The sequence below is a fragment of the Pygocentrus nattereri genome, chromosome 23 (assembly GCF_015220715.1).
Source record: "Pygocentrus nattereri isolate fPygNat1 chromosome 23, fPygNat1.pri, whole genome shotgun sequence".
Taxonomy (NCBI): domain Eukaryota; kingdom Metazoa; phylum Chordata; class Actinopteri; order Characiformes; family Serrasalmidae; genus Pygocentrus; species Pygocentrus nattereri.
Window position 1 is genome coordinate 28,885,217 of NC_051233.1, and position 27,008 is coordinate 28,912,224.

General features: G+C 40.8%; 1 long non-coding RNA gene and 1 pseudogene across 1 annotated transcript; both read right to left on the reverse strand.

Annotated features, from left to right (window-relative positions):
• Nucleotides 1-17: 17 nt before the first annotated feature.
• LOC119262227 lies at nt 18-1,231 on the reverse strand. Its single transcript, XR_005129496.1, has 4 exons — nt 1,145-1,231; nt 514-612; nt 220-333; nt 18-94 (listed from the first exon to the last, which is right to left on the reverse strand). It is a non-coding gene; the product is annotated as an uncharacterized LOC119262227 (long non-coding RNA).
• A 1,558-nt stretch (nt 1,232-2,789) lies between these two features.
• Nucleotides 2,790-26,462, reverse strand: LOC108437062 (annotated as a pseudogene).
• Between the last annotated feature and the right edge of the window lie 546 nt (nt 26,463-27,008).

The following is a 27,008-nucleotide window of genomic DNA, read 5'->3' on the forward strand; positions in this document are numbered from 1 at the left end:
TGTGGAAGTGATCCACTGAAGTTTATTCATTGATGAGTCAGTCTTCATGGAGGCTTCATTGGGGACAGGTGATGACCCTCTCAACAGACCAAATCTGAAATGTGATCATTTTTAATAGAGCTTATCATATCTCAGTCTACACAGCAGTTATAAAATTAAACCATTGTAGCACTGTAGCAATTAGACCCACTATACCTCTTTACATATGATGAATGTTACCTTTGATTTTGAAATAACTCTGTTTCACTCAAGCTGAAGCTGTGTTCCGCTGAATATTCAGTCTCCACTGACAGGTAGCTGAGCACTGATGAAGGTCTGTTCTCCAGTTTAAACCTAAAACATCATGTCTCTTTAAAGGCAACTTGAAGCTTGCAATGTTATGTATTTTCAATCATCATTTCCTCATACCATCAAAATTTGCAACGGTACAAAGGCCAGGCTGTCTGAAAATATATAAACCGAATGGCAAAAGTATGATTAACATAAGATAAAGAAAAGGCTCTTTATAGGTACCTCTGATTGTCACTGAAGTTTAAATTTGCATCCATTGACCAGTCAGTTTTCAAGGAGAGGTCACTGGGAGCAGGTGATGGAGCTCTGTCTATGTCAAATCTGAAACATAAATTATTTTCCATTTTTATTGCCATTTCAGAATCTGTAGAATGTTTGCATTAATTACTAAGCAAACTCTTTTTGAGTTAATTCATAATCTATAGTCATCTTGGGTGCTATATTTCTAGTACCAAGACTCCACAACCCCAAAAACATTACAGTACAACAGGAATCATTATCTAGTAGGCCGAATATGTCTGCATTGATCATGAAATGGACATCTATTTTTTTTAATGACTTTCAGTTTTCCAAAATGGCTTTCTTTTTCCAATTCCTTTGACATTTCAAACTTTGCAGTAATTCTGATGCATAATTACTAAGTGCAGCTACTTTAGAATAATGCATGGGCTCACATGTGGCTGTATATTAAGATCAAATTCGTTTTTGTTCACCTATAGTTGTTGAAACATTTATAAAATACCCATAATTTCCATACAATTCACTAAAATATATTAAACACCTACAAGTTGATATTTTGTATTCACTGTACAAAAAAAATGTGGAATTGTTAAATCTTCAAAGATAATTTTACCTTTTGACACTTGTATCCAAGGTGCTGCCTCCTACTGATTTTTCCCAGGTTTCTTCAGATAACCACATCATTTGTGGTTCTGTGACAAATATTTATGACCATTGGATGAGGACAAAGGGAAAAGAACTTGAGATAATACCTTTTTGTTCAGAAAATGTTCATGAAATTTATTTATGAAAGTAAAATTTTTAGTTCAAGTTTATTAATCAGAAAATGTTTTGGTAACTACTTGAAGTGATCCTTTGTAGACTAATAAACTCTTAACAGAGTGTCAGTAACACATTAACAACATATCAATGAAGTAACTGTAGTGAAGCATCTGAACACATTGAGATAAATATCTTGTAGAGGTAATATTGATACAATATGCAAAACCTAATTTTACCATCCTTGCCTAACACCTAACCCTAATCCTGGCCTTAATTCTAACCCTGACCTTAACCTCAACCCAGAACCTAACCTTAACCCTGGACCTAATTCCAACCTTGACCTTAACCTCAACTTAATCTTCTTTTGTTTGGACATATTACTCAGAGTTTGTTAAGTTTCTTTCATCTAAAAAGGACTCCTCATAATGAAGTGTCACCAATGTTTTTACCATTAAAAATACTTAAGTGTATAAAACAATCAAATTATAAAATTTTCAAAGTCAAATTTCACTTGCAGGAATTAAAAGTTATCATATAAATTGTCATTTGCACTGATAAATAATTCAAGCCTTTTTCTTGTTTATTATAATTGCAATAATCATTTTTACTGAACTAAAGTTTGAATTAACATGAATTAAAGTTTAACATTTGGGACTTTTATTGCAGTTTCAATTTAAATTGACATGCTGATATTCTAATTATTGTGGCAAGGTGTTTTAGCCTTTATTTCATATTTTTCTTGATTCAGTTTTCATGTGTGACAGTGAAATTTAAACTAGTAAACATTTACCTCTTGAATTCAAGAATTTGATTTGCACATGTGAAAATTAAAATTCATCAACTAAATAATAAATATTAAGTGGCCATTTACACATGTGTAAATTGAATTCTTCTGTAAAATCCATTGCGAATTAAAATAAAAACAGGATGAATACCTAAAACTGCTTGCAATGAAATCGATTTGAATCTCAACAGGTCAAACTGTTTTTCTCTTTGAATTACGAGCTAAACCTACATTTAGAGGAGGGATAGGGATTGGAGAGGGATTCACCAAACATTACATTTGACATAGGAAGCAGAGACATAAACCTCATGTTCAAGCTCAATCCAATAACTCTGATTATGAACTTAATAAATCTACACTAGTTTTAAAGATATTTATGACATTTATGAGACTCAATCCTCAATTACAACAACATCAAATCATAAGGGAATATTAACAGAGCACATCAATATACCAATACGACAGGAATATTTAGGTCACCTGATTTGTGTCACTGCTCATTATTTTCATACCAACAAAGAACCTTGCCAGCTCCAAAATCATATGAATTTGACTCAACAGTTGGTGCCATTCTTACAAAAATTGAAACAACCACTTACAATTGGAGTATCGTAAGTATTCATTTGGGACAGTGAAACTGTAGGTATAACATGTGCAGTTCAAAAGCAGGCCTGAATAATGAAAAATATCTGAATTATTGTGAGATAAATAATCAAACACACTCACCTATATCTGATCTGATGAGCTCTTTCTTCCTCTGATCTTGCACCTTCCCCTCTAGCATACCCTCTTCTATTATCTGTCGCTCATCCTCCATCTGTACTTTTTGTCCACTGTTTGCTGCCACCATCTCCTCTATCTTCTCCAGCAGCTCTGTGACCTGAGTGTCATCACTCCTGTTCTTATTGTTGAGAACATGATACCTGTTCCCACATTTCTCAACCAGCCACTGGAGGTCCTCCCCTTCACTCTCAATGTGCTGCTCTATTGGTGTGTCTCCCAGACAGTCTCCATGAGTGAACAGCACTATAGTGTGACTCCACACTCTTTCACTGAGATGTTTCAGGTATCCTTTTATTGTTTTTAACTGCTTTCCTTTAAATCCAAACTTCAGACATATGACCAGTAGTAAAGCATGTGGTCCTGGGATACAGACATGTAAACTGAACATGATATTTTTAAGTACCTCAGAGCTAAACTCCGATTCATTAAACTTCCATCCTGGAGCTTCAACCACAGTGATGTGTCTCCCTGCTACTTCTCTCTGTCTCTTCACACACTGAGCAGCTGTCTTTAACTCAAACTCCTCTCGGTTCAGGATGGTGTTTCCTGCTGAACTCTTCCCAGCAGTTCTGTACCCCAGCAGCACAATCCTCAGCTTTGAGAGATGTTTTGTGCTACCTTTAAACAAAATGTGTCATTACTCACACTGTGTATAATGCAATGGAATTTTAAACTCTACATTAAAAGTAGCAACATTTTACTTTAAACAGATGTACATTAAAATGATTAGGATGCTGTGCAAAATATAAAGAACAACAGAATTAAATGCAAACTATATTTAGTTGACAATGGCAGAAAAACAATGTATCAAATGTTGAAATTGAGAAATGCATTGTTTTCTGAAAAATATATGCCCATTTGAATTTGCTGGCAAATGTTTAAAAAAAGTTGGGAGGGGAGCAACAAAAGATGGGCAAAATTTTTAAGGCTAAAAACACCTGATGGTCAGTAGCATCACTGGATAGAAAAAATTTCAGTAATAAAGATTGGAAGGGGTTCATCACTCTGTTAAACACTGTGCAGGGAAATGTTGCGACTATTCAACAATAATCTTTCTTATTGTAAAATAGCAAAGAACTCCATCATCTATGTTGCATAATATCATTAAAAGGTTCAGAGAATCTAGAGAAATCTCCATATGCAACGAACAAGGCCAATTCTAGTTGGCCCTCAGGCAGCACTGCACTAAAGACAGAAATGATTCTGTAGAGGAAATCTTTGCATGGGTTCAGAAACACTTCTGAAAACCAGTGTATGTGAACACTGTTCATCGCTACATCCACAAATGCAAGTTAAAACTCCACTAAGCAAAGAAGAAACCATATAAACAGGATCCAGAAACACTGCCACCTTCTCTGGTCCTGAGCTCATTTAAGATAGACTGAGGCAAAGTGAAAAAGTGTCCTGTGATCCGACAAATAATTTTAAATTATTTTTGGAAATCATGGATGCTGTGTCCTCCAGGCTAAAGAGGAGAGGGACTATCCAGCATTTTATCAGTGCACAGTTCAAAAGCCAGTTTTCTTGATGGTATATGGGTGTTCATCATTATTCATCATTAATGTTGAACAATATGTACAGGTTTTGGAGAAACACATGCTGCCATCCAGGAACATGAGGTGAGACGTATGCTCAGGGCAGTGAACCCCAGAAAAGCTGCTGGTCCTGACAAAGTGACAGGAAAGATGCTGAAAGTATGTGCAGACCAGCTCTCTGTAGTCTTCACAAAAATCTTCAGCCTGTCCCTGTCCAAATCCATCATCCCACCTTGTCTGAAGTCCACCACCATCATCCCACTACCATCAGCGACCTCAACGACTATCGTCCGGTCGCACTCACACCAGTCATAATGAAGTGTTTTGATAGACTGGTTCTGCATCACATCAGAGCCATCCTCCCACCCACCTTTGATCCACACCAGTTTGCCTACAAAGCAAACAGATCCACAGAAGACGCTATCACCACTGCTCTCCACACAGCACTCACACACCTGGAGCACCAGGGGAGCTATGTGAGGATGCTCTTTGTTGACTTCAGCTCAGCTTTTAACACAGTGATCCCCCACAGATTGGTGACCAAACTCACAGACTTGGGACTTTCATAATCCACCTGCCTCTGGATCTGACTCTGGATGGAGACTTTCTGACCGACCGCATCCAATCTGTAAGATTGGGTCTTCATCATTCCTCCACCCTCAAACTCAGCACCGGAGCACCACAGGGGTGTGTGCTTAGCCCATTTCTCTATGCTCTGTACACCTGTGACTGTGTCCGCACCTACTCCTCCAACACCATAGTAAGGTTGGCGGATGACAACAGTGGTTGGACTTATCTCCAGAGGAGATGAGACCGCCTACAGGGATGAAGTCCATGGACTGGCTGAGTGTTGTTCAGGTAATAACCTCACCCTGAACACCTTAAAAACAAAAGAACTTATTATAGACTTCTGGTGGAAAGGAGCAGTCCCCACACCACTGTACATCAATGGGGACTGTGTTGAAAGAGTCCCTTCCTTCAGATTCCTGGGCACACACATTTCTGAGGATCTTTCCTGGACCACCAACACAATGGCAGTGGTCAAGAAGGCGCAACAGAGGCTCTACGTCCTGAGAATACTCAGGAAAAACAGCCTTCAGGAGGAGCTGCTGGTGTCCTACTACTGCTCCACCATTGAGAGCATGCTGACATATTGCATCTCAACGTGGTACTGCAGCTGCTCAGTGGCAGAGAGGGGAGCACTGCAGGAGGTCATAAACACAGCCCAGAAGATCATCGGCTGCCCACATCCTGAAGGATATATTTCACCCAGGACATCATCTGTTCGACCTGCTACCCTCTGGTAAACGTTTTAGGTCTATCCCATCCTGGACAAATAGACTTAAAAACATTTACAGGAACTGAACACTTCCAAACCAACACACTGACAAGGACTTTCTATAGAACACTTTGCTCAGTAGAAGTGACTGAACACCACTACTGCTCTTTACGGGCACTGATTCTTAGGACACTTTACACTGTTCCAGTGTTCCAGAGTTCCACTCCACCTCTGATCTATCACCTGTCTATTGTCTATTGACTGTTTTAGAATATATAGTTTTATAGTCCTTTTTCTTTATATTTAAGATTTTTGATCCTTTTCGTCCTTAAATACTGCACTTTATATATTTTAGCCTTATGTTTAGATATTTTAGCCTTATATTTAAAGTGTTTTGTATGTAGGAAGTGCCGTTGGATTGCTGCTCAATTTCGTTGTACACTGTGCAATGACAATAAACGCATCGTATCTTATCTTAGATGACATCTTTTTTCTGAGAAGGCCTTGGTTATTTCAGCAAGACAATGACAAACCACATTCTACAATAGCAAGTCTCTGTAGTAAAAAAGTCAGGTACTAATCTTGCCTGCCTGCAGTCCAGACCTGCCAGCCATTGAAGCCAGACATTTGGCACAATATGAAATGAAAAATACAACAAATGAGAACCCAAACTGTTGAGCAGTTTAAATCATATTTCAAGCAAGAATAGGAAAACATTTCACTTCACATTTAAGACTACAGCAACTGGTCTGCTCAGTTCTAAATGCTGACAGAGTGTTGTCAAAGTGTTGTTATTTTAAGTGTTGTCAGGGACATGTAGTAAACACAGTCCCATCATTTTTTAATTGTGTTGCTGACAAATTCAAAATGGGCTTATATTTTTCAAAAGACAAAATTTCTCATTCATCATTTGATATGTTGTCTGTACTATTTTCAAATAAAAATAGGATTTAAATGATTTGCACATCATTGAATTGTCTGTGTGTATTTACATTTTGCACAGGGACCAAATATTTTGGAAATGTGGTTGTATTATTTTTTTATTCAGTGGACTAATTGCCCTTAAAAACACAAAGGAAAGCACTTAATTCCTCAACTGCACATTCATATAAGGAAAGCCCTCAAAATATATATGTTTTTTATTTAAATAATGTCTTACCCATCTGTAACTGGTTACACCTCCTATTTTTCTGCACCTTCATCATCCTCTCTTTCACTCTCTCTTCCTCTGCTCTCCTCTTCTCTTCCGCCTCCTGTAGAATTTTTCTGTCCATTTGAAAAAGGCGTCCACTGTTTGCTGCCACCATCTCCTCTATCTTCTCCAGCAGCTCTGTGACCTGAGTGTCATCACTCCAGTTCTCATTGTTGAGAACATGATACCTGTTCCCACATTTCTCAACCAGCTGCTGGAGCTCCTTCCCTTCACTCTCAATGTGCTGCTCTATGGGTGTGTCTCCCAGCCAGTCTCCATGAGTGAACAGCACCACAGTACGATTCCAGGCCCTTTCACCAAGATGTTTTAAGAGTCCTTCTATAGCTTTTAACTGCTTTTCTTTAAATAGAATGTCCAGACGTATGACCAGCAGTACAGCATGTGGTCCTCGATTACAGAAATGTAAACTGAACACAATATTTTTAAGTATCTCAGAGCTCATCTGAGATTCTTTAATATGCCATCCTGGAGCTTCAACCACAGTGATGTGTCTTCCTGCTACTTCTCTCTGTCTCTTCACACACTGAGCAGTTCTCTTTAACTCAAACTCCTCTCTGTTCAGGATGGTGTTTCCTACTAAAGTCTTCCCAGCTCCTTTATATCCAAGCAGCACAATCCTCAGCTCTGAGAAATGTCCAGTATTACCTTTAAGAAAAATGTGTGTAGTTACTCGTGTTGCTTAGAATGCAGTTGTAAACTATAACCACAATCTCCTGTTTCAGTAACTCAGTGCTCTCCTCTACAGGTTTATTACTCCACCATCCTGGAGCTTCAACCACAGTGATGTTGCTCCCTGCTACTTCTCCCTGTCTCTTTACACACTGAGCAGTTCTCTTTAACTCAAACTCCTCTCTGTTCAGGATGGTGTTTCCTGCTGAACTCTTCCCAGCATTTCTACATCCCAGCAGCACAATCCTTATTTCATAGAGCTGGTATTTGTCATCTGCAACAAGAAAGACAAACATATTTTAGGTCATTTTTTGTCATATAAAATAATAAATATTATGATCAATGTGAAACAGAAAAAACACTGACAAATCAGTTTGTGAAGAGACAGAATGGCAATTGATCTTGTAATGAAATAAGAAGTAGCTTTACCGTAAAACAGTAGCTACATATTTATATCCTCCAATTAACCAAATTAGTTAAACCTACTGTCTCACAGTGGGAAAAAAAATACAAACAGAATTAAATATTCAGATCTTGAGTATTCACAAGGATTCTGATCTGTTTAAACCCAAGACAAAAATTGTGATAGTAATAAGTTAAATATATAAAAAAATCATTATTTATAGAGTACTTTCTATTGGGTGCTGTCTGTCCCAAACACCAACCATTAAATCATGGTTTTTCTCCTTTACTTGAGCACAATGGATGAATACTTTCACACAAACATCAAAGGCAGATGAGCTACTAACCAACTACGTCAGTGTATGACATCTGTGCATCAAAGCAATTTCTGACTGCTAGAATGTCTCAGTTAATGGTCTATTTTGACTTTTTGAGTAAGGATTGGAAGAAAGAAACAAAAGTATATTTTAAGCAACATTTTGGATCAGTTAAAAAATTATGTATAACTATGTGGCAAACCAGGTGTAACTGTTGTGCACCAGCATTTCAGAAATTAGAACAAATGTTTAACATTAGCCTTTCCACATTACAGTTTTGATGGCAACACTTCATTAGCTACTAGTTTCATTTAAACACAAGTGTACAATAAGTGACATACCCATCTGTAATCTTATTTCTTTTCTCTTTTGCTGCACTTTCATCATTCTTTTCCTTGCTTTCTCTTCCTCCTGCTTCTTGTTTTCTACCTCCAGAATAATCCTTGGGTCAATTTCAAACTGGCATCCACTGTTTGCTGCCACCATCTTCTCTATCTTCTCCAGCAGCTCTGTGACCTGCGTGTCATCACTCCTGTTCTCATTGTTGAGAACATGATACCTGTTCCCACATTTCTCAACCAGCCACTGGAGCTCCTTCCCTTCACGCTCAATGTGCTGCTCTATGGGTGTGCCTCCCAGCCAGTCTCCACACGTGAACAGCACTATAGCATGCCTCCAGACTCCTTGGCTGAGAAGATGTATGTATCCCTTCAATACTTTTCTCTCATTCTCTTTAAAATGACTGTCCACACGTAAGACCAACAGTACAGCATGAGGTCCTGGAAGACACAGAGACACACTGAGCACAATCTCCTGTTTCAGTAACTCAGTGCTCTCCTCTACAGGTATATTATTCCACCATCCTGGAGCTTCAACTACAGTGATGTGTCTCCCTGCTAATTCTCCCTGTCTCTTCACACACTGAGCAGTTCTCTTTAACTTAAACTCCTCTCTGTTCAGGATGGTGTTTCCTGCTGAACTCTTCCCAGTATCTGTACACCCCAGCAGCACAATCCTCAGCTCTGAGAGATGGTGATCAGGTCCTGCAAAAATATAAAGCACATACTTCATCAGAACTAGATATTTTGCCTTAGCCAAACAACTACCAAGTTCACTTGCGCTAACCCAATGTTCAGCATATTATAGCTCAAATGCCTGAATCAGTGTTTAACCTTTTATAACACGTGTAGGAAATTAGGAGGGGGTGCGAGCCCTATCTGCAAAGGGCCAAGCAGAAGCACACATGAATATTCTTTGCGAATACAGAACACGCCTTGGTAAGTGAGATTATGAAATGAGGCAAACTCTGAGGAATTTTGGGCTAGAGTTCAGTAGAGCTTCTGCAGGTCACGAGAATGCAGGTTTTGATATTATAGATCATAGTATCTAAGTTTAACATGGTTAAGTCTGATAGGCAGGGATGTAGATCGGGGTTGAAAGTTTCAGTTTAAGCTGCATATTCTGAAAATCTCAGGAATCTGAAGAAAAAACGAGAAGAAAAAGGGGCTTCTAATGTACTGGATAGTTCTTTTGGGAGGAGACCAGCACAGCGTGTCTGTTTTTGTTTTACGGCATTTGGCTGACGCTCTTATCCAGAGCGACTTACAATTTGATTGTTTTTTACACAGGTAGGCGAAGGTGGTGTTAGGAGTCTTGCCCAAGGACTCTTATTGGTATAGTGTAGGTTGCTTACCCAGGCAGGGGATTGAACCCCAGTCTACAGCGTAGAAGGCAAAGGTGTTACCCACTACACTACACCAACCACCAAAGAGTGTTTTTTAGGGGATGTACATCATTTTTCTCAACACAGGTTTTTTCAGTTACAGAGAGCAGTTTGGGTTAGGTGTCTTGCTCAAGGACACCTCAGTCATGTGCTGTCGGCTCTGGGAATCGAACCGGCGACCTTCCGGCCACGAGGCTGGTTCCCTAACCTCCAGCCCATTAGTATATGTGTCATAATGCAGTAGTGAAGAATATCAGAGGTTAAGGGCAGATGACATGGTGGAAGGCGAGGTTTGTTTCTTTAGATTCCTTTTAGTAAAATTATGATATTGAGGGTGGTTAGCCATTGCGTGTTGGGTTCCGTGTATGAGCTTAGTAAAGAAATCAATCCCGGCTAAACAGACTCTTAAGGTGGAAGAGTGAATGGCTAAATATGGACTGTTAAATGTGCAGAAAGCAGCTTTCATTGAAAGATTATCTGAAGTGAATGGCTTGCTGTGGAGTGTGTGGACATGCAGGAAAGATTTCCATCCAGACCAATAGGTCGACAGGGTATGGGGGCAACCACACTTAGGATGGTTTCTTGAGCTTGGAGGAGGAAGTGAAAGAACTGAAGATGCAATGCTGAGAAGGTGGCAGATAAATGAGCATCCTTGAGGTATTAAACAAATTGCATAATTTAGATGCCCAAGAAGAGAGAGGAGCTGGAGCTTCGAACATTGAGGCTGCAGCACAAAGTCTGACAGGGCAGTAGTTATGCAAACCAGCTAATTGGGTGGAAGGGAAGCCTAAGACAGAGTCCAGCTGATTGCCAAGGAACTCAAGAGGCGTAGATGGACCCAAAGTCTTCTTGGTAGAGAGGGGGACACCGAGACACCGAAAAAGCAGAGGAGAGAGGACAGAGACCACCTTGGAGGATCCGCACATGCAGGGCAGAAGAGACGAGGGGAGGACTGAAGGCGGGCATCACTGGGCAGGACAGCAGGAGGGGCAGTTTAAAGGGAAAAAAAGGAGTTGGCAAGGAGGGGCCGTGGCTGAGCCGGCAATACCTCCAACTGGAGACCCTGAATGGGATGGGAAGATGAGGCAGAAGGGCAAGCAGGGAACGGCAGGAAAGACATGAGGAAATGGACATGAGGAAAAGAGGAGGGGCTGGGGTGATGAGGGAACAGGAAAGGATGATAAAGGGGGGTTTGGGATGATGAGGGAATGGCGAAGAATAATAAAGGGGGTGTCAGGATGATGAGGGAATGGGAAGGGATGAGAAGAGGAGAGGTTGGAAAGACAAGGGGAAGAGTAGGGAAGATAAGGAGAGGGATTGGGAAGACAAGAAGAGGGGTTGGGAAGACAAGGGGAGGGGATGGAATGATAAGAAAGCTGAGAAGAAGGAAGAGACATAGCCAAAGGTTGGGCAGAAAAAGCCTGGGAAAAATCGGGAGAGAAAGTCCAGAGAAAATGGAAGAAGCAAAGCATGTTACAGGGGCAATAACAGGGTAGGCTGGGCCAGCGACAGAGGCAAGCTGCCAATTCCACAGTGCTCTGAAGTTTATTGTGGTTTTGCACACAAAAGTATTTAGATTTGCGAGAGAAAAAAAAAACAAAGCTGTATCCAAATGAGTCCACTGACTCTGCAGTCAGCATCCAGCAGCCATTTGTCTCTTACAGAACTAAAACGATTCTGCTGCATATGGTCTGAGGCTGCAAAGCTGCACAGACCTTCCCCAAACATATATCCACTCCTCCATTGTCCCCCTTTGCTTTTAACCTGGTGGCCCCTCCCACATTAACTTTGGGTCATACCATTATTCACAGTCTAGGGGTGAACATACAATTCACACATTAATCACCTATAAACATACAATGGCCATTTTCTTCATATATACATGTGTACATTTAACTGCCAAACGAGCTATATTTAACATTATATTTTCTTTACAGGTGCCAGCAACCTTCTCCCACCTCACCTGGATCCCCCTGGACCTCAGGCAATTAGAAGTTTAAATTAATGCAATTACGTGCCTGTCATAATAAAAGTCACCATAGTATTTATTGAGGAAAGGTGATCTGCAGTCTTGGTGATGTGTAAAGGTAACCTTACATCATCACAATCAGTCTGTCTCTTCTCTGATAATCTGTCTCTTCTCTGATAATAAGTCAGTCTTTAAAGAGTTGATTAGTTAATTGAGGTGTGCTCCTGCTTGGCTGGACTGAAAACCTGCAACCATATTTCCATTAGCAGACAGAAATGAACACCCCAGGTATGGACATACTGAGCTAAAAAATCTCTCACTTTGCTGCAAGTACACAGAAAGTTTAAACTTTTGTTTGCATTTACTGAACATTTAAAAGCACAAGTGCACTAAAGTCACTCAGGTAATTCTTAATTTTGTAAGCTGCACATGTATTTGAATGTATTTCAACAGTTGTTACTGTTATTATACCAGGAAAATACTGTATGTATAAATAAATAAATAGTGAAACTATTGAATTACAATTTTACAGATTTTTTCCATAATTGAGTAAACATGCTTTTACTTTTTTTACAATATACTATGTGAACATTTAAATGAAACTAATCACATGTATCATGTGAAAATGATGGAAATTATCAGTTACAATTTTGATAAAAAATCTTAATAACTCACCAGAGCCGTTATTTGCATTAACACTGGTTGCCATCTCTGTCCTGCTCTTCTCATGTCTAGAACAAATGGTTAACACATTCAATGCAAAAATACATACACACATGCAAACATAAACATATGCATGCATGACCATACAATACACAATACAGAGTGGCTTCCCATTGAAAAGGGATTATATTTGCACTGTAGACATCAGAGCTGGTTTTTGTCATGACATCATTGTGAGTCTTTTATGCCTACAATGCTAACAGACTAAAATTGCATTGTATTGTCTATAATGTTTTATGATTATTTTGGTAGAACCCCCCCCCCCCCCCCCCCCCCCCCCCAAAAAAAAAAAAAAGCTTGGCAGGTACTCGCCATATAAATTACTAAAAATCATAAACTTAAAACTTAAAGTTTTACCCTAAAATCTCCTCAGAACTACTGTAAAACAATGTCTGCCATTTGCCATCTATTAAATCATGTTTTGTAATAAACTCTGTCATCAAAACTATCTTGCCAAAGCTGTCAGACTGAAACACAACTGACCCTGCACACCCTTGAGAACCTGGATCTTGAGACAAATTAAGATCTTGTAAAGCCCTATAAGGAGATGACCTCATACTAATCCTGAAAGCATGTTATATAAGGAGCTTGACTGCACAACTTCCATACACAGATGAACATAACTTAATTTCTTCAAAAACTCTTTCAATACACTCTGAAAAGTTCGCTTGTGGATGTCCAAAGCACAACCATTAATACAAACTGTTCTTGCGCACAATGTGTGCAATTATATATTTCCAACAGAGATTATTCAAAATCCCAACTCATGCATAGTCTTGCTTGATATAGAAAATGAAATGTCTTTCTTTGCTCAGCTACACTTTATTGCATTTCACTGGCATTGTACTTGCACTCTGCACAATGACAATAATATTGAAGCTGATATTTAAAAGTGTGTGGTAATAATGCCTTCTGCTGTAGAAACATGATAGTGGTAGAGGGGGTTTTAAAGCTATATTCATGTGCTTAATACATTATAATAATATTATTACACACACACACACACACACACACACACACACACACACACATACACACACACATATATATATATATATATATATATATATATATATATATATATATATATATATATATGTGTGTGTGTGTGTGTGTGTGTGTGTGTGTGTGTGTGTGTGTGTGTGTGTGTGTAATAATATTATTATAATGGATCACCACCTTATCGTGGTGGAGGGGTTTGCATGCTTGAATGATCCTAGGAGCTATGTTGTCTGGAGCAAAAGCTCCTGGTAGGGTCTCCCATGGCAAACTGGTCCTAGGTGACAGGTCAGACAAAGTATGATCCATAATAACCCCTATGAAAACACAAAACCAGGACTTGTGTACCCTGCCCGGAGCAGGGTTACCGGGGCCCCACCCTGGAGCCAGGCCTGGGGGAAGGGCTCGCCAGCAAGCGTCTGGTGGCCGGGCACCATGAGTAAATGCCCGGCCCGGCCCAGCCAGAAGGAGTTACATGAGTCCCCCCTCCCATCGAGCCACCACCAATGGGAGGGGCAGTAGTAGGGGTTTGGTGCTTTGTGGATCGGGCAGTGTCCGAAGGCGTGGGCCTTAGCGTTCTGATCCTCGGTTGCTGAAACTGGCTTTTGGAACATGGAACATTACCTCACTGGCGGGGAAGGAGCCTGAGTTGGTGCGCGAGGTTGAGAGATACCAGCTAGATATAGTCAGGCTCACCTCAACACACAGCTTGGGCTCTGGGTCCAATCTCCTTGAGAGGGGCTGGACTTTATTCTTTTCTGGAGTTGCCCATGGTGAGAGGCAGCGGGCAGGTGTGGGCTTTCTCATAGCCCCTCGACTCGGTGCCTGTATGTTGGGGTTTACTACGGTGGACGAGAGGGTAGCTTCCCTATGCCTTCGGGTTGGGGAACGGGTCCTGACTGCTGTCTGTGCTTATGCACCGAACAGCAGTTCAGAGTACCCAGCCTTCTTAGAGTCCTTGGGAAGGGTGCTTGAAAGTGCTCCTCCTGGAGACTCTATTGTCCTACTGGGGGACTTTAACGCTCATGTTGGCAATGACAGTGAGACCTGGAGGGGTGTGATTGGGAGGACTGGCCTCTCTGATCTGAACCTGTGTGGTGTTCAGTTTTTGGACTTCTGTGCAAACCACAGTTTGTCGATCACGAACACCATGTTTGAACACAAGGATGTCCATAAGTGCACATGGCACCAGGACACCCTAGGCTGCAGTTCAATGATTGACTTTGTAGTCGTGTCATCGGACTTGTGGCCATGTGTTTTGGACACTTGGGTAAAGAGAGGAGCTGAGCTGTCAACTGATCACCACCTGGTGGTGAGTTGGATCAGGTGGTGGGGGAAGATGCCGGTCAGACCAGGCAAGCCCAAACGTATAGTGAGGGTTTGCTGGGAACGTCTGGCAGAAGAACCTGTCAGAGTAATCTTCAACTCACACCTCCGTCAGAACTTTGACCAGATATCGGGGGAGGTGGGGGACATTGACTCAGAATGGGCCATGTTCCGTTCCTCCATTGTTGAAGCGGCTGACTGTAGCTGTGGCCGTAAGGTAGTTGGTGCCTGTCGGGGCGGTAATCCTCGAACCCGGTGGTGGACACTCCCTCAGTGAAGGAGTCCTACTGGGCATGGTTGGCCTGTGGGACACCAGAGGCAGCTGGCAGGTATCGACAGGCCAAGCAATCTGCGGCTTCAGTCGTCGCCAAGGCAAAAACCCTTGTATGGAAGGAGTTTGGTAAGGCCTTGGAAAGCGACTTTAAGACAGCTCCGAAAAGATTCTGTCAAACCGTCAGGTGACTCAGAAGGGGAAAGCAGTGTGCCACTAGCACTGTATATAGTGAAGATGGTGTGCTGCTGACTTCGACTGAAGTGCGAAGTTGGGCGAAGTCGCTAAGGTAGTTAAAAAGCTCCTTGGTGGCAAGGCTCCAGGGGTGGATGAGATCCGCCCTGAATTCCTCAAGGCTCTGGATGTTGTGGGGCTGTCTTGGCTTTTCAACATTGCGTGAACATCGGGCCACTGGATTGGCAGACTGGGGGTGGTGGTGCCTCTTTTTAAAAAAGAGTACCGGAGGGTGTGTTCCAACTACAGGGGAATCCCACTCCTCAGCCTCCCTGGTAAGGTCTATGCAGGGGTACTGGAGAAGAGAGTCCGGCTTATAGTTGAACCTCAGATCCAGGAAGAGCAGTGCGGGTTCCGCCCTGGTCGTGGAACACTGGACCAACTCTTCACCCTCTCCAGGATTCTGTGGGAGGTGCTTTGGGAGTACGGGGTACATGGCTCTTTGCTACGAGCCATTCAGGCCCTGTACAAACAAAGCTGGAGTTTGGTTCGCATAGCCGGCAGTAAGTCAGACTCGTTCCCAGTGAGAGTTGGACTCCGTCAGGGCTGCCCTTTGTCACCGATTCGATTCATAATTTTTATGGATAGAATTTCTAGGCACAGTCAGGGGATGGAGGGTGTCCGGTTTGGTGACCTCAGGGTCACATCGCTGCTGTTTGCAGATGATGTGGTCCTATTGGGGACATCAGGCCGCGAACTTCAGCTTTCGCTGGATCGGTTTGCAGCCAAGTGTGAAGCGGCCGGGATGAGAATCAATACCTCTAAATCCGAGACAATGGTTCTCAGGCGGAAAAGAGTGGAGAGCCCTCTCTGGGTCGGGGATAGGCTCTTGCCTCAAGTGGAGGAGTTCAAGTATCTCGGGGTCTTGTTCATGAGTGATGGTACAAGGGACTGGGAGATTGACAGGCGGATTGGTGCTGGGTCAGCAGTGATGCGGGCTCTTTACCGGTCTGTAAGAGCAAGGCAAAGCTCTCGATTTACCGGTCAATCTACGTTTCCACCCTCACCTATGGTCATGAGCTTTAGGTAATGACCGAAAGAATAAGATTGCGAATACAAGCGGCTGAAATGAGTTTCCTCCGCAGGGTGTCTGGACTCTCCCTTAGAGATAGGGTGAGAAGTTCAGTCATCCGGGAGGGATTTGGAGTAGAGCCGCTGCTTCACGTGGAGAGGAGCCAGCTGAGGTGGTTCGAGCATCTGGTTAGGATGCCTCCTGGACGCCTCCCTCGGGAGGTGTCACAGGCAAGTCCACCTGGGAGGAGACCCCAGGGAAGACCCAGGACACGCTGGCGTGACTGTATCGCCCAGCTGGCCTGGGAGCGCCTCGGAATCCCCCTTGGAGAGCTAGTGGAAGTGGCTGGGGAAAGGGAGGTCTGGGCCTCATTGCTTAGAATGCTGCCCCCGCGACCTGAACCCCGGAGAAGCGGAAGATAATAGATGGATGGATGGATGGATGGATGGATGGATGGATGGATGGATATATATATATATATATATATATGTTATATATAATTATATATTATGATCTATTAAAATATCATGATATACTACTACTACTACTACTACTAACAATAATAATAATAATAATAATAATACAATCCTACAAGTAAATAGTCATAAATTATGGATGCTTGAACTTTTGTAATTTTACAGCAGCTTACAATACAATTTTCAATAACTTTTTCTAAATTAATGTAAGTCTGGAAGCTAATGTCCATTCTTAACAGTTAATAACATAAAAATGCTATTTGTTAGTATTTACTAAAGCAGCAGTTATTAAGAACGAATGAGTACCATTTTAGTTATGGTTTTACAAATTCATTATTAAAGGCATTTTAAATATAACTAGCTCTTCTGAAGCTGTTAGGTATTGATCATTAACCATGCATATGTCTTACTTACGTTTTGTAAATGTACATTTTAATAAACACACACTTTTGTTTTTTATAATGTATTTCATTATTTTCAGGAATTTGTAAACATTTGTAAGTTCCTTCTTAAACTTTCATACAGATAACTTTAGGCCATTTCTACACTTCCTTGTGATGAAATGTGACCATTTACTAGCTTTTTTTTCTATGTTTGTTACCATCATTGTGAATGCAGAAAATCTTCTCATGTACCTTTACTAGCAAACTACATTTCTAATTTTCAAAAAACCTTATCAATGCATCATCTTCTTCTTCTTTTGGCTGCTCCCTTTAGGGGTTGCCACAGCGGATCATCTGCCTCCATCTTGCCCTATCCACTGCCTCCTCTACTTTTACACCAACCATCTCCATGTCCACCTTCACTACATCCATAAACCTTCTCTGAGGTCTACCTCTTCTCCTTCTGCCTGGCAGCTCCATCTCCAACATTCTTTGACCAATATATCCACTATTCCTCCTCAACACATGTCCAAACCATCTCAACCTGGCCTCTCTGGCTTTATCTCCGAACCGCTCCACATTCACTGTCCCTCTGATCTGCTCATTTCTAATCTTGTCCATCCTTGTCACTCCCAAATCTCAGCATTTTCATCTCCACCACCTCCAGCTCAGCCTCCTGTCTTTTAGACAGAGCCACAGTCTCCAAACCATACATCATAGCAGGACACACTACTGTCTCGTAAACCTTCCCTTTCACTCTTGCTGCTATCCTTCTGTCACACATCAGCCCTGACACCCGTCTCCACCCACTCCATCCTGCCTGCACCCTCTTCTTCACCTCTTTTCTACACTGTCCGTTGCTCTGGATGGTTGACCCAAGATATTTGAAGTCATCCACCTTTACGACCTCTACTCCTTGCATCTTAACCTTTCCACCTGCCTCCCTCTCATTCACACACATGTATACCGTCTTGTCTCTACTGACCTTCATTCCTCTCCTCTCCGGTGCAAACCTCCACCTCTCCAGATTCTCTTCCACCTGCTCTCTACTCTCACCACAGATTACAATGTCATCTGCAAACATCATGGTCCATGGAGCCTCCTGCCTGACCTCATCTGTCAACCTTTCCATCACCATTGCAAACAAGAAGGGGCTCAAAGCTGATCTGCTACCTGATGTAACCCCACCTTCACTTTGAAAAGATTTGTCACTCCCACTGCACACCTCACCACTGTCTCACTATCCTCATACATGTCCTGCACTACCCTAACATACTTTTCAGCTACACCTGACTTCCTCATACAGTACCACAGTTCGTGTCTTGACACTTGAAACCAAACTTCTGCTCACTGATCTGAGCCTCTCGCCTTAGCCTTGCTTCAACAACTCTTTCCCATACCTTCATGGTGTGACTCATCAATTTTATACCTCTGTAGTTACTGCAGGTCTGCACATCACCCTTGTTCTTAAAAATGGGGACCAGTACACTGCTTCTCCACTCATCAGGCATCTCTCTCTCACTCTCCAGTATTTTGTTAAACAACCTGGTTCAAAAGTCCACTGCCTTCTCTCCTAAACATCTCCATACCTCCACAGGTATTTCATCTGGACCAACTGCCTTTCTATTCTTCATCCTTTTTAAAGCTGCCCTCACTTCCACCTTACTAATTCTCTGCACTTCCTGATCCACTATCTCTCCCCCCGTTGTCCTCCTCTCTCTCATTTTCCTCATTCATTAGTTCTTCAAAGTACTCCTTCCATCTACTCAACACTCTCTGTTCACTCACTAGTACATTTCCCTCTCTATCCTTTATCAGCCTAACCTGCTGTACATCCTTTCCAGCTCTATCTCTCTGTTTAGCCAAACGATACAAGTCCTTTACTCCTTCTTTACTGTCCAGCCTCTCATACAGCTCATCATAGGCCTGAGCCTTTGCCTTCATTCTTTTCGCTATGTGGCTAGCCTCACAGTACTCCTGCCTACTTCCTTCATCTCTCTGGTTATCCCACCTTTTCTTAGCTGCCTTCTTCTTTTGAATACTCTCCTGGACTTCCTCATTCCACCACCAACTTTCCTTGTCTTCTTTCCTCTGACCAGATGAAACACACAACACATTTTTGCCAGTTTCTCTCACGACTGTAGTTTCCCAGTCGTCAGGTAGCTCCTCACTGCCCCCAAGGGCCTGTTGCAATTTTTCCCTGAACTGCCTGCAACCATCCTCCTCCTTCAGCTTCCACCATCTAATCTTTGGCTCTGTCTTCACTTTCTTCCTCTTCTTTTTTTCTAATCTCATTCTACAGACAACCACCCTATGCTGCCTTGCTACACTTTCCCCTGGTACCACTTTACAATCTCCAATCTCCTTTAGGTGGCATCTCCTGCTAAGGATATAATCCACCTGTGTGCACCTCTCTCCACTCTTGTATGTCACCCTGTGTTCTTCCCTCTTCTGAAAATACATGTTCACCACAGCCATTTCCATTCTCGTTGGAAAATCTCCAACCATCTGACCTTCCGCATTTCTGTCTTTCACACCATACATACCCAGCACCTCTTCATCCCCTCTGTTCCCTTCACCAACATGTCCATTGAAGTCTGCACCAATCACTAATCTCTCCTCTCTAGGGACACCATCTACCACTTCATCCATCTTACTCCTGCGGAATTATTAGCCTTATTATTGTTCATATTACTCTTTTAAGATTTATTAAAGAAAGCTTATGTTTAGCATTGACAGCTTAATGGTAATATTGTTCAAATATAAGGCTGGAATAGATAAGAGCTAAGAGTCAGCACATAAGGCTGTGTGCTGACTAACGGTGGAATACACAAGGATGTCAGATAACAGGAAATATCTCGAAGCTAATAGTAGTTAGCTAGTAGACACTGGGATTAGCACACTACACATGTGTATCATCTTGTCAGATAAGCAGAGCCACTGTCTGGAAAATGGGGGGAGTTGATAAACACAGGGAATACCTTAAGCTGACCTTGCAGACGCGCTCACGTCTCGAGCACATACTTAAACTTTTATGATATAGATTGGTGAGCTGGGCTAACGCACACATTGGAGGCTTGATGGAATCTACTGATATCTTGGGTAAGGGAGGAGCGGTCATGCGACTATAAAACGGGAGTCAGATGAGAAGGGGTCAGAGCTTACTTGGGAGATACATGATGCATGTTCTCTGTTTGTAACCTCTCCAGAATTCTGTAATAAAACCGTTTGTTTCACTTCAGTCTGATCTACTCGTCTCATTTGTTTTGCATCAACAAACACGCAGGACTGGTTTCGTCCACACTCCAAAATTCCTCTTTCTCCTCTAACTGACAACAACCTGTGGTGCATATGAACTGACCACATTCAAAATTACACCATCAACCTCCAACGTCAGGCTCATGATCCTGTCTGACACTCTTTACATCCAGAAAACTTTTCCCAAGCTGTTCCTTTTGGATTATCCCTACTCCATTTCTCTTCCTCTCTACACCATGATAGAACAGTTTGAATCCACCTCCAATGTTCCTGGCCTTGCTTCCTTTCCATCTGGTCTCCTGAACACACAGAATATCTACCTTCCTTCTCTCTATTATGTCTGCAAGCTCTCTGCCTTTACCAGTCATTGTCCCTATGTTCAGCGTCCCTACTCTAACCTCCACACTACTGCCTTTCCTTCTCTCTTGCTGCCTTCTAACCCGCCTTCCTCCTCTCCTCTTTGATGGTCTTCGACCTACAGTAGTCCAATTTCCACCGGCACCCTGCTGGTCAACAGCACCGGAGGCGGTCGTTATTACTCGAACGATCCGGTATGGCAATCATATTTGTGATCCGCATGATAGTTTAGCACAAGTTTTACGCCGGATGCCCTTCCTGACGCAACCCTCACCATTTATCCGGGCTTGGGACCGGCACCAGAAGTACACAAAGTACACCCCTAATGGCTGTTTTTTTTTTTTAAATCAATGCATCATATGAATACATTTATACTACAATTTTAAGCTTGCTTGCAAATAGGTTTCTTTTCATTACGTCAATTGCTAGTTAATAAATTTAGTCCCCGTTAAGAAAGTGTTAAAAAAGTTTTACAGTTCTCCTAAAATAGGCCATGCTTATTCTTATGTCATAGGTTATTCTTATTGTAGTTTTGATTTTATGATTATATTAACCTGTTACTTAATATTTGCTCTATTCCAACTTACCAAGCTGATCTCCTGAACTGTAGATATGTACAGGTTCGTATTTGTACATTTGGTTATGGCATTTAGCTTGATTTGTAGCTTTGTTCCTCGAAAGTAAGTTCATTAATTAATTTAATAGATTTTGCATATTTTGCTGCTACCTCTGGGATGCTGCCCCAATGTTATGGCACAATTGTCTGTTTGTCTGTGTCATTTACAAGGATTTGTCTGCTATCTGTGTCTTGAACAAATGAAGTCTTCACAAAAGTTGAAGATGCTCTTGTTGTCATCATCTCTGATTTGGCATCTGCTTTTGAAACTATACACAGATATGCTTTGAACCTTTTACACTTCTCCCTGTTTGAAAATTAATGAATTTATTTTGCATTTTACAATTTATATTGCCTTTTTTTTACTGTATTTATATCGACTTGAAGGTGCCAAGGAGTGACAGAAGGAAAGTGTTGCACACTATAGGATTAGTATACAGATTTAAAATATTAAATGTTGTACTAAATGACTTGAATCATCTCAAAATAAAAAATGTTAAAATATTGACTAAGATGATCTGACTTGGTGAACATATAATTTACTGAATCAAGTGACTGCTGAGACACAAACTGTAACTGAAATTAGTAACCCACATTTAAACTGCTGCAGTTTTTCCTGACCAGACATAAAATGACAGAAGTATGGAGACTGAAAGGGAAATGTTGTGGAGTAAAAAACTAAGAACTGAAATTCAGTTAAAACAGTGAATTACAAAGTAGGTGTAGAAAAATGAGCGCAATTCACCCATACTGTGCCAATCGTACAATTATTTGTAAAGAAATAACAAAACATTTAATAATCCATTTTCATAAAGTCTGTGACTCACAATATGTTTGTACTCACAATATGTTTGTACTCACAATATGTTGATGTTTTCAGTTACAGAGAGTCAGGTCTGCGATGCAGATGATTCAGGACAAGAGTTGAGTAGAAACAATACTGCAGAAACAAAAAGGTCTTAAAGTCACATAACAAATTAATAGGATTCAGTTTCCTGGGGCACTTCTAGTAGCAAACTAAAATATTAGAGAAACACAGGCTAAAAATGACTAGTCTATGTGAGTCTGTATAAGAATGCTCCATGGAAGGTCTGTGGTCTGTAAACAACTCAACGAGGCATAAAGACAAGGCATATTTATACCTTGCATCAGCATATAGTATTCACTGAACTGCATGGAAACCAGACGTGCACAAGTGTCAATGGTTATGCATTTTCGATGTCCTTATATAATTACATTAGCGAAAATACATCTGTCTAGTGTTGAATAGAGATGACAGAAAGAAAAAGGAAGTGAAAGATTAAGGATATGTTGCTTTTTGCATGAGAAAAGAACCTATAGGATTTCTGTCAAACTGGGGATGCATTTTACCAAAATAAAGGTTATCTGGACATGAAACACGTGGTAATGCAAGCTTTTAACAGGTGTAATGTTTCTAGAAAGTTTTGTGTAATAATAATAATAATAAACAACTTCATAAAATGCAAAAGAATCATTGTAGACAACAGCTTTCAGGTAAATTAGCTGTTTGATGCTCACACAATCACTCACTATTCTTCATACTAACCAAACACACCCTGCCTTAAGAGCAGTTATGTGCATATATGACATTTCTGTAAATGAAGCACACCACACTTTGGGTTTGAATTGAAGGGATCCGACACTGCATTCAACATTTTCATATGTTCCAATGCAGCCTTCGGATAATATCAAAACAAAAATGTACTGAAAATAACCAGAGATGACAAAGCAGAAATGAATCCAACTACAGCAAAAGCAACATTTGAGAAAGAGAATTTGTAGCCATTAAAAGTGAAGTTCAGTCAAAATTATGTTTTGTCATGATGTAGAAAACTTTAACATTATGTATAGACATATTATGTACAGCGTATGCTAACGTTTTATAGTAAACTGTTTAATCATATGTTTATTCCACAAATATGAATTGTTTTAGATAAACACTTCAGAAACCCCCAACTTCTAATAAAGTATAAATATCTCTTCCTTACCTGTCTCTCTATTGCTGACAACACAAATGGAAAAGTACACTGACAGTTATTTACTCAGGCTTTTTTTTTTTCTTTTAAAGACGAGATCAGACTTGTTTCAGTCCACCCGCTGCATTTTGGTTTTGCTTTTTACCATCAAGGATTGCAGCACATTGGGAAAGAACACAAAATACAGCGTATGCTAATGTTTTATAGTAAACTGTTTAATCTTATGTTTATTCCACAAATATGATGTTTGTTTAGATAGACACTTGAAACCAGCCATTAGGGGTGTACTTTGTGTACTTCTGGTGCCGGTCCCAAGCCCGGATAAATGGTGAGGGTTGCGTCAGGAAGGGCATCCGGCGTAAAACTTGTGCTAAAGACGAGATCAGACTTGTTTCAGTCCACCCGCTGCATTTTGGTTTTGCTTTTTACCATCAAGGATTGCAGCACATTGGAGAACACAACAATACAATACATTACAAAGAACACAAAATACAGCGGATGCTAATGTTTTATAGTAAACTGTTTAATCTTATGTTTATTCCACAAATATGATCTTTGTTTAAATAGACACTTGAAACCAGCCATTAGGGGTGTAATTTATGTACTTCTGGTGCCGGTCCCAAGCCCAGATAAATAGTGAGGGTTGCGTCAGGAAGGGCATCCGGCATAAAACTTGTGCTAAACTATCATGCGGATCACAAATATGATTGCTGATGATGAACAGCAGGGTGCCGGTGGAAATTGGACTACTGTAGGTCAAAGACCATCAAAGAGGAGAGGAGGAAGGCGGGTTAGAAGGCAGTGAGAGAGAAGGAAAGGCAGGAGTGTGGAGGTTAGAGTAGGGACTCTGGGAATAAGGCTAAACCACAGTTGTTCTATATTAGCACAGAACACCTGCAGAAATATGATACACATAATATAGTATCTTCCTGATTCTCCAGTAACGACTGCAAAGAGGACATCATTTTCTTTTACTTAGCAGAATAATAAATTCTTTAAAACTTGCATACCCACAGCATTCTACACCAACAACAAAATTTTGAATAAAACCAAATAGTCCAATATTTCAGTTAGAGACTATATTATTAAACACGGCAGTGAATGATAGTGGGTAGAGCTAAAGCAGAAAACACTTCTACTAGGCTTTTATTAAGCACTGTTAAAATATTATTATCTGTGAATATTTGAACCACATAGCCATTCCCTCATATCACAAACGTCTAGACTATGTCCAATGGAAGTTCAAGGAAAGCTGTACTTCTTTAAATAGCAGTGAATGCTATAAGTAGCACCAGTCACTGTGACATCTGCAAGGAAAATCCAGCAACATCATAGAGCTTTGTACCTGGACATGACTAAATTAATTAGATGACCTCTGAGATAAAAATAGTAGGTAATTAAACCTGTAATGTTCTGAGAGGTGAAGGGAGAAAAACACAGATGTGGCTGATCTGGATGGAAATAAAATCTCAGAGGAGCACCTGTAAAAGGAAATTTCCCCAGGACCCCATAGAAATATAATCCTGCTCAAAAACGCCTTACATCAGCAAAGGTTTTTCTGAAGCTGTGCTGTTGGAAAGAAAGGAACTACCACCCCAGCTGCATGAAGCATGGCGTAAGGGGGATTCTGCATATCTCAGATCTATGAGCAGCTTGTTGTTCGCCCACCTAAACCTCAACACAAGCAAAGTGAACAGTCACAGTTCCAGGTTCACCACTGTCCATATTCCCTAGAGCAACTTAGACCTTTACTCTGTCATGTCTACAGATCTTCACATTTCTCTTTCTTTGTATGACCACACTGAAGCTTCATGAGACTAAATGTATTTTTCTAATACAGACCCTGATACTACTAACCTCTAAGAAAAGCCTAGTGTAATTACAAATTGTATATATCAAAACAGACAAAACTTTAAGAACATATGTGATGAAAATAAAAGTATGCACAACATTTGCCCTTTTCCACTTAAACACAGTAACGTTGCAGAGCACTGTGACTCTTTGCTGCATTATTTGTCACTATTTCCGATACAGTTTACTCTTATGGGCCTTTCTGAAACTTGACTGATTAATCTTAAGGCTTGTTTAACTGTTTATGTTTCATTTTCTGGGATACAGTCACATTTATTACAACAGAACTGGTCGACCTGATTGAGTGTCTCTCTGTTTTGTAACCATCACGTTCATTTTCTTGAGTGCCATGATCTAGTAGCACTGCTGGCTAACAAGGTGGAGGAAGCGATTATTGAGCTTTATGTGGTAAAAATGTTACAGCTGGTTGAAACTAAAGGCTTCCACCATTAAACAGCCATACATAGAGACAAAAACTTTAGTAGAGTTCTGAATAAAATCACATGGGAAAATAAAATTTCCCATCACATGCCCAATTTTAATACGGATCTTCTTCAATAACATCCATCCAATTCCAATAGTCTTTTTTACCCCTAATAAACTGGCCCACTAGAGTAACATTAAACACTAAAACATAGCGAACCAGATATTTATCTCAAGTAAACTGGAAAAAAAGCACAACCTGAGACTAAATGAATTTATCACAGTAACTAAAAGTGAAATTCAGACAAAGCGAGGTTTAATCTACATGTAGGAAACTATCATTATGCACAGCATACAGCAAATGCTAATGTTTAACAGTACACAGAAGAGCATTAACCTCTTTAATCATTTGTTATGAATCACAAATATGATGTGCTTTGAGATGGACACTTCAGAAACCCTAATATCTTGCGAAAATACTAAAAATAATACACAAATATTTTTTTCTTACCTGCGTTTCTGTGTTGTTGACAATGTGAACAGAGAACTAAAGCACGCTGATGAAGGCTCCTCCCTATCCTTGTTTTGTTTTTCAGGCAGTATGAGACGAGACGAGACATGTTTCAGTCCAGCTGCACCAACACAGTCACCCTTTATAGACCTTCTACAATTGTCAGCTTCCCAAAGTTAAAGCTGTAGGAAGGAATGCCTAAATATGATTAAAGTGTGTAGATTAAAGAGGTGACACAGTAGTGACTAGGAGTAACATTAAATTTACTTAAAATTTAAATGACAAATGCTACCAACAGCAGATTTCTAAATGTTAACACCTCCAGGTAAATGGCTGTTAGCTGGCATTATCACTCTCTGCTATGCAAATTGACTACATCCAGCAGTAAAAGCAGTTAGGTGCACATATAAAGGAAGAGTTTGGAAATGAAGCACACCAGGCTTTGAACTAGGCTGGAAGTGACACAAGACCACAGTAGACATCTGTGTATGTTTTGTACAATTCAGTCTTCAGATAAAGTCAAAATGGAGCTAAAGTACTACAGGAAACTCAACAACACAAAAATAAATCATTTAAGGCTTCAGTCCTACAGCATTTTATACCA